The sequence below is a fragment of the Gadus macrocephalus genome, chromosome 14 (assembly GCF_031168955.1).
Source record: "Gadus macrocephalus chromosome 14, ASM3116895v1".
Taxonomy (NCBI): Eukaryota; Metazoa; Chordata; class Actinopteri; order Gadiformes; family Gadidae; genus Gadus; species Gadus macrocephalus.
This window is the reverse complement of record NC_082395.1, coordinates 21,928,031-21,938,030: the sequence shown is the minus strand read 5'-3', so window position 1 is coordinate 21,938,030 and position 10,000 is coordinate 21,928,031.

Below are 10,000 nucleotides of genomic sequence, written 5' to 3'. Positions count from 1 at the left end.
GTTTCAGCGCGCAGGCTTTTACACTTTAACTAGATAGCGTGCTCCACATAATGCCAAATCAAAAACACCACGACTGATGCTCGCTCGCATAGACACACACGGGTGCGTGTGTTTGTGTGTGTGTGTGTGTGTCTGTTTGTGTGTGTGCAAGCTTGTGTGTGTCTGTATGTTTGCAAGCCTGTGTTTGTGTGTGTGTATGTGTGTGTGTGCAAGCTTGTGTGTGTGTGTGTGTGTGTGTGTGTGTGTGTGTGTGTGTGTGTGTGTGTGTGTGTGTGTGTGTGTGTGTGTGTGTGTGTGTGTGTGTGTGTGTGTGTGCAAGCAAGCCCTTGTGTGATTGTGTTTGTGTGCAAGCTCAAGCAATAATAAAATGCAAGTACCGTGTATATAATATGCTCCATAGATATGCGCCTTATTTTTCTATGCGTTGCGGTTCCCACCAGGGGGCAAAGTCTAAATGATGTAGTACTTGTACCGGCCACAGGGGGGCAGAAGTGATCTATTCAACAGTGAGGCAAGGGAGGCTGAAACTGGCTCCATTTGCCAGACATTTAATCTGGAATATAGGTTGTAAGTTTATTACCAGCTTGTGAATGGAGATGGAATGGAATAGCCATTTCACAAAGCCATATCAAAAATACCCATCTCAGCAGCAGCGGAAAATTACATGAAAATATTACCATTATACAAATGGAAAAGTGTGATTGAATAATGTGCCAGGGAAGATAAACGAAAAGCACATTGTCGGAAAAGCGGCAAGCTAAATAGGTTTTTAATTTCGGTATTAGGATAAAAGAAGTGCATTTTTACAACCAGTTTCTCCGCCAATTGATTAGCTGTTCCACACCTGCAGATGGAGAGCAGGGCCTTATCGTCTCATTATCAGTTAATTAATATGCATGCACACATGCCAATTATGCTCCCTCTGCCATTTAGCAGAAATAAGACATTGATGTTTTAATGTTGCCGAGATGGATGACTCCTTGTTTGCTTTGAAGACGAGAGCGCCTGGCCCATTGATTGACACAGTCTGGTATTGTTCAGAGAGATAATTAAATGAAGTGCTCTCTGAGATACACGCCTTATTATAGTAGTGCTTTCCCTTCCACGTGCTTCCCGAAAATACTTCAATCCCAGATTGTTCTTTTTTATTCTCTCGATGAACCCTTCAGAGGAAGGTTGGGAAACGTCACGGAGGTAGATCAGGTCCAGCGGGCAGAGGGCGGGTTGGAACCACCAGAACGCAGCGGGGGCTTCATGTGAAGGACATGCAGAACCAGGACTACCTACCCGCCTGAAACACACATACACACACACACGCACATGAACATGCACTCGCGCGCACACACAAACACACACACAAACACACACACACACACGCACGCACGCACGCACGCACGCACGCACGCACGCACACACACACACACACACACACACACACACACACACACACACACACACACACACACACACACACACACACACACACACACACACACACACACACACACACACACAACATCCCCACCTCCCACGGTGCTACGGGTCTCAAGGCCTTGCCTTGTGGGGCCAGACCCACATGAAAGTTATATTAATCATCATTCCCTTTAATGTACTGTGCAGTCCCACGATTTATGTGTGCAGGGCGAACACATAGGTGCCGATAATGTAGCAAACATTATTCAAAGTGCTATTCTAGCATTAACACATTTTTTCTCCCTTTTTCTCCGTATCGGCATGAATTGTTTGGGTTTGGGCACGGTGGTCAAGGTTATTCCTCTCTTGCCCATTTTGGAGTTTCATTGGCGTACCTTACGAGAACATTAGGTCCTCATGAATAATAATAAAAAAAAAGGAACATGAATGAATCATCTATAACAGAGGAATATATTTGCTGTATCAATTGCGCAATATACGCCTCGCTGCCCACGCACAGCCGAGGAGAGGAGAGGAGAGGAGAGGGGAGGAGAGCAGAGGAGAGGAGAGGGCTGGAGCCACTGGGGGAAGCCAAGGGATGAAGAACCAACATCCCCCCTAAAAGACTGCGAAACAAAAGAAATCATAACAACCAGCAGCAAATAACTGTGCGCCATGGTCTCCAGACGCACCCTTCGCCTGTACATCCACGGTCTCTACTCAGCAGCGTTAAGATATGCACATATATATATATCGCATTTGCCTACGCGTTCGTCTTCTGCTTTTCACTTTTTCATCTATATCGCGCTTTTTCTCCCCTTAAAAGATTCGTTGTTCGCGTCACGCGGTGCCCTTTGTGAATTCATGATCACAGCCACGACATGGGCTGTGTCTGTTAATCCCGCTCCGGCCTTGAAGATTGTCACCGAGTGGGACCGGCTCCAGCCCCCCCCCCCCCCCCCCCCCCCCCCCCCACACCCCAGGAAACGCACATGATCTGATGTGGTGATTCACTGACATGAAGGTACTCCATTAGAGAGGTTGATTATCACAATATCCCTTATGGAACAGGCATTCAATAAACTATATATATATATATATATATATATATATATATGTTTATTAGGGATTTTTCGATTTTGTTTTTAAATGCCTGTATATCTTTTTATTAACCAGTTGTATACCTCATTCCGGGAACATAATCCGTTTCATAATCTCATTTTCTACACAAAACATTGCAGATTCAACTGAAAATTAATGAAGTGACATGCATGTTCATGTGCGCATGAGTCTTGTCTGTTTGTAATATGTGTATGTGCTTGCGTATTTGTGTTTGTCCGTGTGCTTATGTGTCCGTCTGTGTGTAAGTATGTGTGTGTGTGTGTGTGTGTGTGTGTGTGTGTGTGTGTGTGTGTGTGTGTGTGTGTGTGTGTGTGTGTGTGTGTGTGTGCGCGTGAGCGCGTGTGTGTGTGTGTGTCCGTGTGTGGCTAACAATAACGTAAATGTATTTATTTATTTATTATGTTCGGTCAAATGTCACAGCAATAAAGTGAGTCTGTGTTGGTCCACACACAGCGAGTGGATTAGGGGGGCGTGGCCAAACTCGGAGCCCAGAAGACAAATAAGGTTTAACTGGAGGGAAAGGTCAGGGTTGTTGAGAGGAGACACACAGAGGCCGAGGAGGTCGGTGAGTTGATTATCCTGGACGGAGAGTAGCGAAAAGCCTGTCCTCCTCGCAATGCCCCGGCAGTAAGCAGAACAACAGCAGACTGAGCTGGTAGACTTCAGGAACTTTATTTATCTAAAACGCACGCGCACACAAAAATAAACGGACTGTAACAGATACTGACGCGAGCGCACGCACACATACACACATGCACGTGCACACCCACACAGGCATGCGCACACACACACACAAACCTACATCGACACAGACTGGGTGCTAACTCTGTACACTTTCACGTAGGCACACACACACGGGACAAACACACGCACACACACGCACACACACACACGCACACACACGCACACACACACACACACACACACACACACACACACACACACACACACACACACACACACACACACACACACACACGCACACACCCTAACCCTAACCCTCAGATCCAGTAGGGAGGATGAGCTTTGAAGGAAGTATCAGTTTAATGACTTAGCGGTCCAATCACCTCCTCTGACCTTTAATCGTCAGCTAATGAACACAAGGAGAAGGTGACGCTGTCACGCTGGCTCCAAGGTCACTCAGGATTACACCCGGGCGGGCCCTGAGAGCGCTGTGGTGGGGCCACGGTACGGGAGGAACATGGACCCCTGGTAACTGCATTATTATGGTCTGCTTTTCTTATTGGGTTGAACGTACTGCAGACAGACTGAGACTCAAAGCATGAAACCATTTAGTGCTTTGTTTTCCTTGAGTGTGTGTGGGAGTATGTGTGTGTGTATGTGCTTGTGTGTGTGTGTGTGTTTGTGTGTGCTTGCATGTGTGTTTGTTTGTGTGTGGTCATGCGCACATGTTTGTTCGTGTGTATGTATGTCTGTGTGTGTGTGGACGGATGTGTGTGTGTCTGTGTGTGGTCGTGCCCACATGTTTTTTGGATGTGTGTGTGTGTATGTATGTGTGTGTGTTTGTGTGGACGTATGTGTTTGAGTGTGTGTGCGTGTGTGTGTGTGTGTGTGTGTGTGTGAGTGTGTATGTGTGTGTTTGTGCGTGTGTGAGTGAGAAAGGGAAAGAAAGAGAGTGAGAGATGTGTAGGCGAGTGTGTGTGTGTGTGTGTGTGTGTGTGTGTGTGTGTGTGTGTGTGTGTGTGTGTGTGTGTGTGTGTGTGTGTGTGTGTGTGTGTGTGTGTGTGTGTGTGTGTGTGTGTGTGTGTGTTTAGGTCTGTTTCTCTTTGTGTGTGCAAATGTAATGTATGTAGTGTAAAGTCCCCTTTCAAAGGAAATGGGAAATTCTGTCCTAAATGTCATTCATTCAGCTTGGCTGTCACAATGACCTTCAAAAGACTCCTTCTATTGTGGATGTGTGGGAGCCGGTAAAATATCACATTTGATAAAGAAGGGAAGTAAAGTCATGTGTGATCGGTCCCACACTGTGAGGTGCCTATCTGCTCCATGCTACCTACATCAGCATGGAACTATTGTGGAGGTGCACTGTGTGGTGGATGTTTGACATTTACCTCCTGATCACTGACCGGTGGCTGGTGAGAAGTTAACATGAGATTTAGATTATTTGTGTGTGTGTGTGTGTGTGTGTGTGTGTGTGTGTGTGTGTGTGTGTGTGTGTGTGTGTGTGTGTGTGTGTGGGTGTGTGTGTGTGTGATGTATATATATTGATATTTGTAAATATATATATATCATTATAAATACTGTAATATGCATACACATTTATATAATAATTGAAATAGGGAGAGAGAGAAGGGCGGGAGATAGAGAGAGAGAGAAAGAGAGAGGGAAATACATCAGCATTTAAATAGATCAGTAAAAAAGTTCCCCTGAAAATCGTTGTTTCATGCAGTCAAATGATGTCCGACGGCGACTCTTCAGATTAGTGTCGCAGCAGAATCCCTTCTTGAACGTCGAGACACGGCCCTCACCCACCAGTGGGAGTTCAGCCCTGTCACGTCCGATTCGTTTGTGAAGCACTTTGTCAGGGTCAGTCAGGGTCTGGGAGCGCTCAGATTCACCCAACCCCACTGAACACACACACCAGTCCTGGAAGGAGGCCCGGACTGAGAGACTCCCCTTCTCCGGGGTGCAGAGGGGAGGTCATAGGTGGAGAGCAGACAGGCATCGCAAGGTAGCAAGAGGAGAAGAAGGGAGTTTAGAACTGACGGATCACAGAGGAGCCAAAATGGAAAAATAAATCAGATTTCAAAGACCGGAATAATCAAACCCAAATAAACACACGTTTAAAGAAGCATCACAATGAAAAGCAATCAGTGTTCAATCACTTAAATATTTCGATAGAAGTTCATCATGAAGTGATGGATTGACCATCAGTGGGGAGATCGTCCATCTGGGCCATTAGAGATAGATTTACCATTTTGAGAATAATCCAAAGGTTATCATTACTGTAATTTAATTTGAGATGTGTTATTTCCCTTTGATGACCTAATCAGTCGAGTGAGAAGGGGCCCCAAACGGTGCTCTGAATTCATCTCGGGAAACCAAACAACCTCTTTTAAAACCATCAGACCCGGCACTGGAACATTTAAGCACCGCATTCCAAAGTGATTGGGGGAACCTGATAAAGAAAATCACACAAAACCAAGCGTCCTTTTTGAGCCGTGTGATGAAGTTTACCTTCCCTTAGCATCGCTAAATCACCCACAGCCCCGCTGCCTCGTGCACACCACACACAACATCACACACACACAACACCACACACACAACACCGCACGCACAACACCGCACGCACAACATCACACACAACACCACACACACAACACCGCACGCACAACATCACACACAACATCACACACAACACCACACACAACAACATCACACCCACAACATCCCACACATAACAACAGACACAACATCACACACAACATCACACACAACACTACACACAAAACAACACGCACAACATCCCACACAACATCACACACAACATCACACACACAACACCACACACAACAACAGACTCAACATCACACGCAACATCAAACACATAACAACACACACAACATCCCACACAGCATCCCACACACAACACCGCACACAACAACAGACTCAACATCACACACAGCCCCGCTGATGATGGTGTTGTTGCGTCTCTCTTTCATCATGGTCGTATCATGGCTCCTGGGGAAACTACACCCCGTTCTCCTGCCGCTGATCTGGTCTGCGCGGATGACGATTAGGGCCACAGGGGATTATTAGTTAGTGCTGATTTTAAAGTCAGAATTCTGACTTGAAAGGAACCACAGTCAGTGAGAGTCACTCTGTGGCATACAGTATGGCAGCCACAAGCTGACCTATGGAGTAGGAGTAGGGTCACATGTGCATTTTTCTTTAGTTCTGAATTTAAAGTCGGAATTCTGAGATTAAATTCAGAATTCTGAGATTAAAATCAGAATTCTGAGATTAAAGTCAGAACTCTTCACATCACATGCAAATTCACATGTGGCCCTAATCCTCTTCTGTGGCTCTGACCTCACCCTGACACACACGTCCTATGTGTGTTTCTTACGTGTGCGTTTGGTTTCGTGTCCTTTGTGTGTTCATGCGTGTGCGTTTGGTTTCTGTTCACGGCGAACCCTGTTTGTTTGAATTCGCTCGCAGAGTAGACGGCGTCAGACTCGGGCGGCGTTTGTTTGTTTTTAGGTTGTTGATAACAAGCATGGCTCTGATTGGTCACAACGAGAGTGACCTCTTCTGGGGGAACAATTAGCGCTTGAGTCAGCAGAGAGAGAGAGACCTCCCCCCCTGCCCCCCCCCCCTCGTCCAGTTATTAGTCCCCCCGTCCTGATATTTACGTCTAGACTTTGGCTAAATATTATTAATGGGATCTCCAAATATAATCAACTTTGTGTGCTGACAAAACAGAGCAGCTGCAATTAAAATGGGATTAGGGCCTGAGGTTGAGAGGGTTTGAGAAGGCTTACAAGGAATGGTTGCAGATTTCGTAAAATATAATAAAATATTGAGGGGAGACGGCGGAGAAGTGACATACAACAAAAGGGGAACCGTCACACTCCGTGGGTTTCAATTTGAGAAAGTACTTCTTCATACCAGTGCAAACATTACAGTCTGCGACGTCAACTCTGTTTCTGCGAAAAAATCAGCAGAGAAGTCAGCCCATACATGACTTTCCCAAACCTGAACGATGGCGTCAATGGTCCAACTTTCTTGTTTTTTTCCGGAGGGAACAGAATCGACGTCTCAGACCGAAATTACTTCCACAACACGATAAAGAAGAACTCTCTTGTCTTGTGAAAGTAGTGACTGTGACCACTGCCCTTTAAGTGAAGTTTGGGTGCTGGTGTGCAACGCCCAGCCCGGCCTGGCGGTTGCATCAGGCTCGCCCCTGATGAGCAGCAGCAGGAGGAGAGAGGGTTTCATAAGATGGCCATCGTCAAAGAGGAATGTACGAGCCGGGCTGGCGAAATGAGCAGAGCGAGCCATTGTTCCAAACAGCATTAGCATTGAGCAATAAAAGACATGCCCCGCTTGTTTTTTCCTCATACCTTGTCATCTCGCCACCTAATTGGCACTTGCATCATATCTGCATCTATTATAGGCCTCTTTATTGCACATTGATATAATTAAAAACTGCATGTTGCCATTAGCACCGGGTATCCCTGCTAGATGTTTATTCTCGCCCAGGGCAGCGCAGAGATTCTTCTTTGAATGATGAAGACGTGTAATTAATTTTCACAAGGCTGATAAAAAGAAGATCTGGAAGATTACGTTGCTACGCTATGATATGCTACAAGATGCTATTTGCAGCGCACCGGTAATAAGTATGTTAAGTAAAGAGCATTCCTAATGGTCATTTTCAGTCGATGCGAGAGCTTCAATGAGTTGCGAAGCCTTTAACCCTAACTGCTATTAAGGAGGGCTGTTTAATTGACGAGCTCTTCAGAATGATTTTCCACGGTGCGGTTTATCTGCTGTCCATTTATATATTTGATATGTGTTTGCAGGAGTGTGATCTGATATGTGTATGTGTTTCTGTGAGCACATCTGCTACTCTGTTTGTCTGTGTGTCTGTGTGTCAGTGTCTATGCGTCTGTGTGTCTGCGTGTATGCATGTCTGTGTGTCTGTGAGTCTTCTGCTTCTGTTACTGTAAGACACCTAGCACTCCCTGTGTACATTGTGTGTCTCTCTTGCCGTGTGTGTGTATGTGCATGCGCATGCACGTGTAAGTCCTGCACAGTGTGGCACAGGTGCAGCGGCCGTAGCATCGCATCGATTTGATCTGTGGAGCGAAAGGCAGTGCCCGACTGTCTTTCCATCTCACAGCCTTCCCCAGCCTAATTACACAGCCGTCATTAAAATGCTAATGCGTAGAGTTAATAGGGGGCAATTAAAGGGGTAATTAAAAGGGCTTTGTTACACCGGTCTACCTGTGTGAACAATCTGACCATTGCTGGTTCCCCTTTGATCCGTCTTGTTTCAATATTGCCTCAGGCTGTGAGCCCCTATCACGGATGGAAGCCAGTTTCTGAGTAAAAAAGAACAAAAGCCAATAATGAAGTGAGATGGTAGCAAAGTAAGATACAAAATACAAAATAACCAACATTGTGTTTGCAATTAAAGAGAGGGGGATTTATCGATTTAAAAAAACGATAGTAAAACAAATCATCAGTTGAATTGAATCATGGTGGATGCAGAAGAGCAGCAATCCCAGACAATGTGAGCATATCTAAATTATCCCTCTCAATCTCAATCTTCTGTCTCTTTTATATAAACCTTCAACAAAGTCATTCTTTGGTTATTTGAGCAGTCGCATGCAGTCATAGCCAGACTTGAGTAATCTGTTTGGGAACCATTTTTTATCGCAACCACATTCTCTTTAAGGGACCGCAGAGTTTCTGTTTAGGGCCATCAACACTAAGCCAAAGTTTTCCACAATTGCCAAGAGGGCATCCATTTTATGAGATGAATCAAACTGACAACGTGCTCGGGCAGATTTCCACAACCGACGGATTTGCGGTCAGTACCAGTCATCTGCAGAACATTGAATCTCATCTTGTATTTGAAGTGCATAAAAAAAAAACAGTTTGCTTTGAGACCTGCTAAACATCCCATTTTAATCAACAAAACATATTTGTGGCTTTGTTTCTGTTCCATAATACTGCCCAGGTTTTAATACCAGGAGTTTTGCAAATAGAGTTACATAAGCTAACACATTATTCTTGTTATGTCAACGAATTATTTAACCACAATGAGTCACTTGTCCATTCGCCCAATTAATTCAATCAATTCAAAGACTGTTCAGAGTGAATCATCGCTGGTAATGGGGGGAGCACAACAAGGTGAAACTGTCATCCTCTCTTCGAGGGGAATGACGCTCACAAAAATGGCCGACTGCCAGCGTTTTTAATTGACTTTTTGTTATTATTATTATCTTATTTTTCCGATGCCAATTGTGCTTTCTCCTTAGCCTACGCAGTGGGCTTGTCGGTGAGTGAGATCACATGGGACAGGCCGGTCTTCAAGAGTGAGAAGCGCTGTTCATCATTTAAAAGACGGTTGATAGGAGATACCGCCGGTGTTAATGAAAGTTAGCACAGATGGGAGGCTCTAAAAATGAGAAATGATGGATTCGCTCCAGCTTGGCTATTTGCTTTCAGGGCCGGGGAAGTGTCAGTGGTTTAATTTTATAGTGTGTAGTGGCCTCAGATTTCCCTCCGGAACGCAGCACTGCCGGAGAATGTGGAACATCTGCCGCCACTCAGAAAGATATATATATATAAATATATATATAGAGAGAGAGAGGGATAGGGAGAGAGACAGAGTGAGGGAGGGGGAGCAATATATATAAAGAGAGAGAGAGATAAATGAGGAGTTAGAAATAGAAAGTGAATATATATAATATATATATATATATATATATAT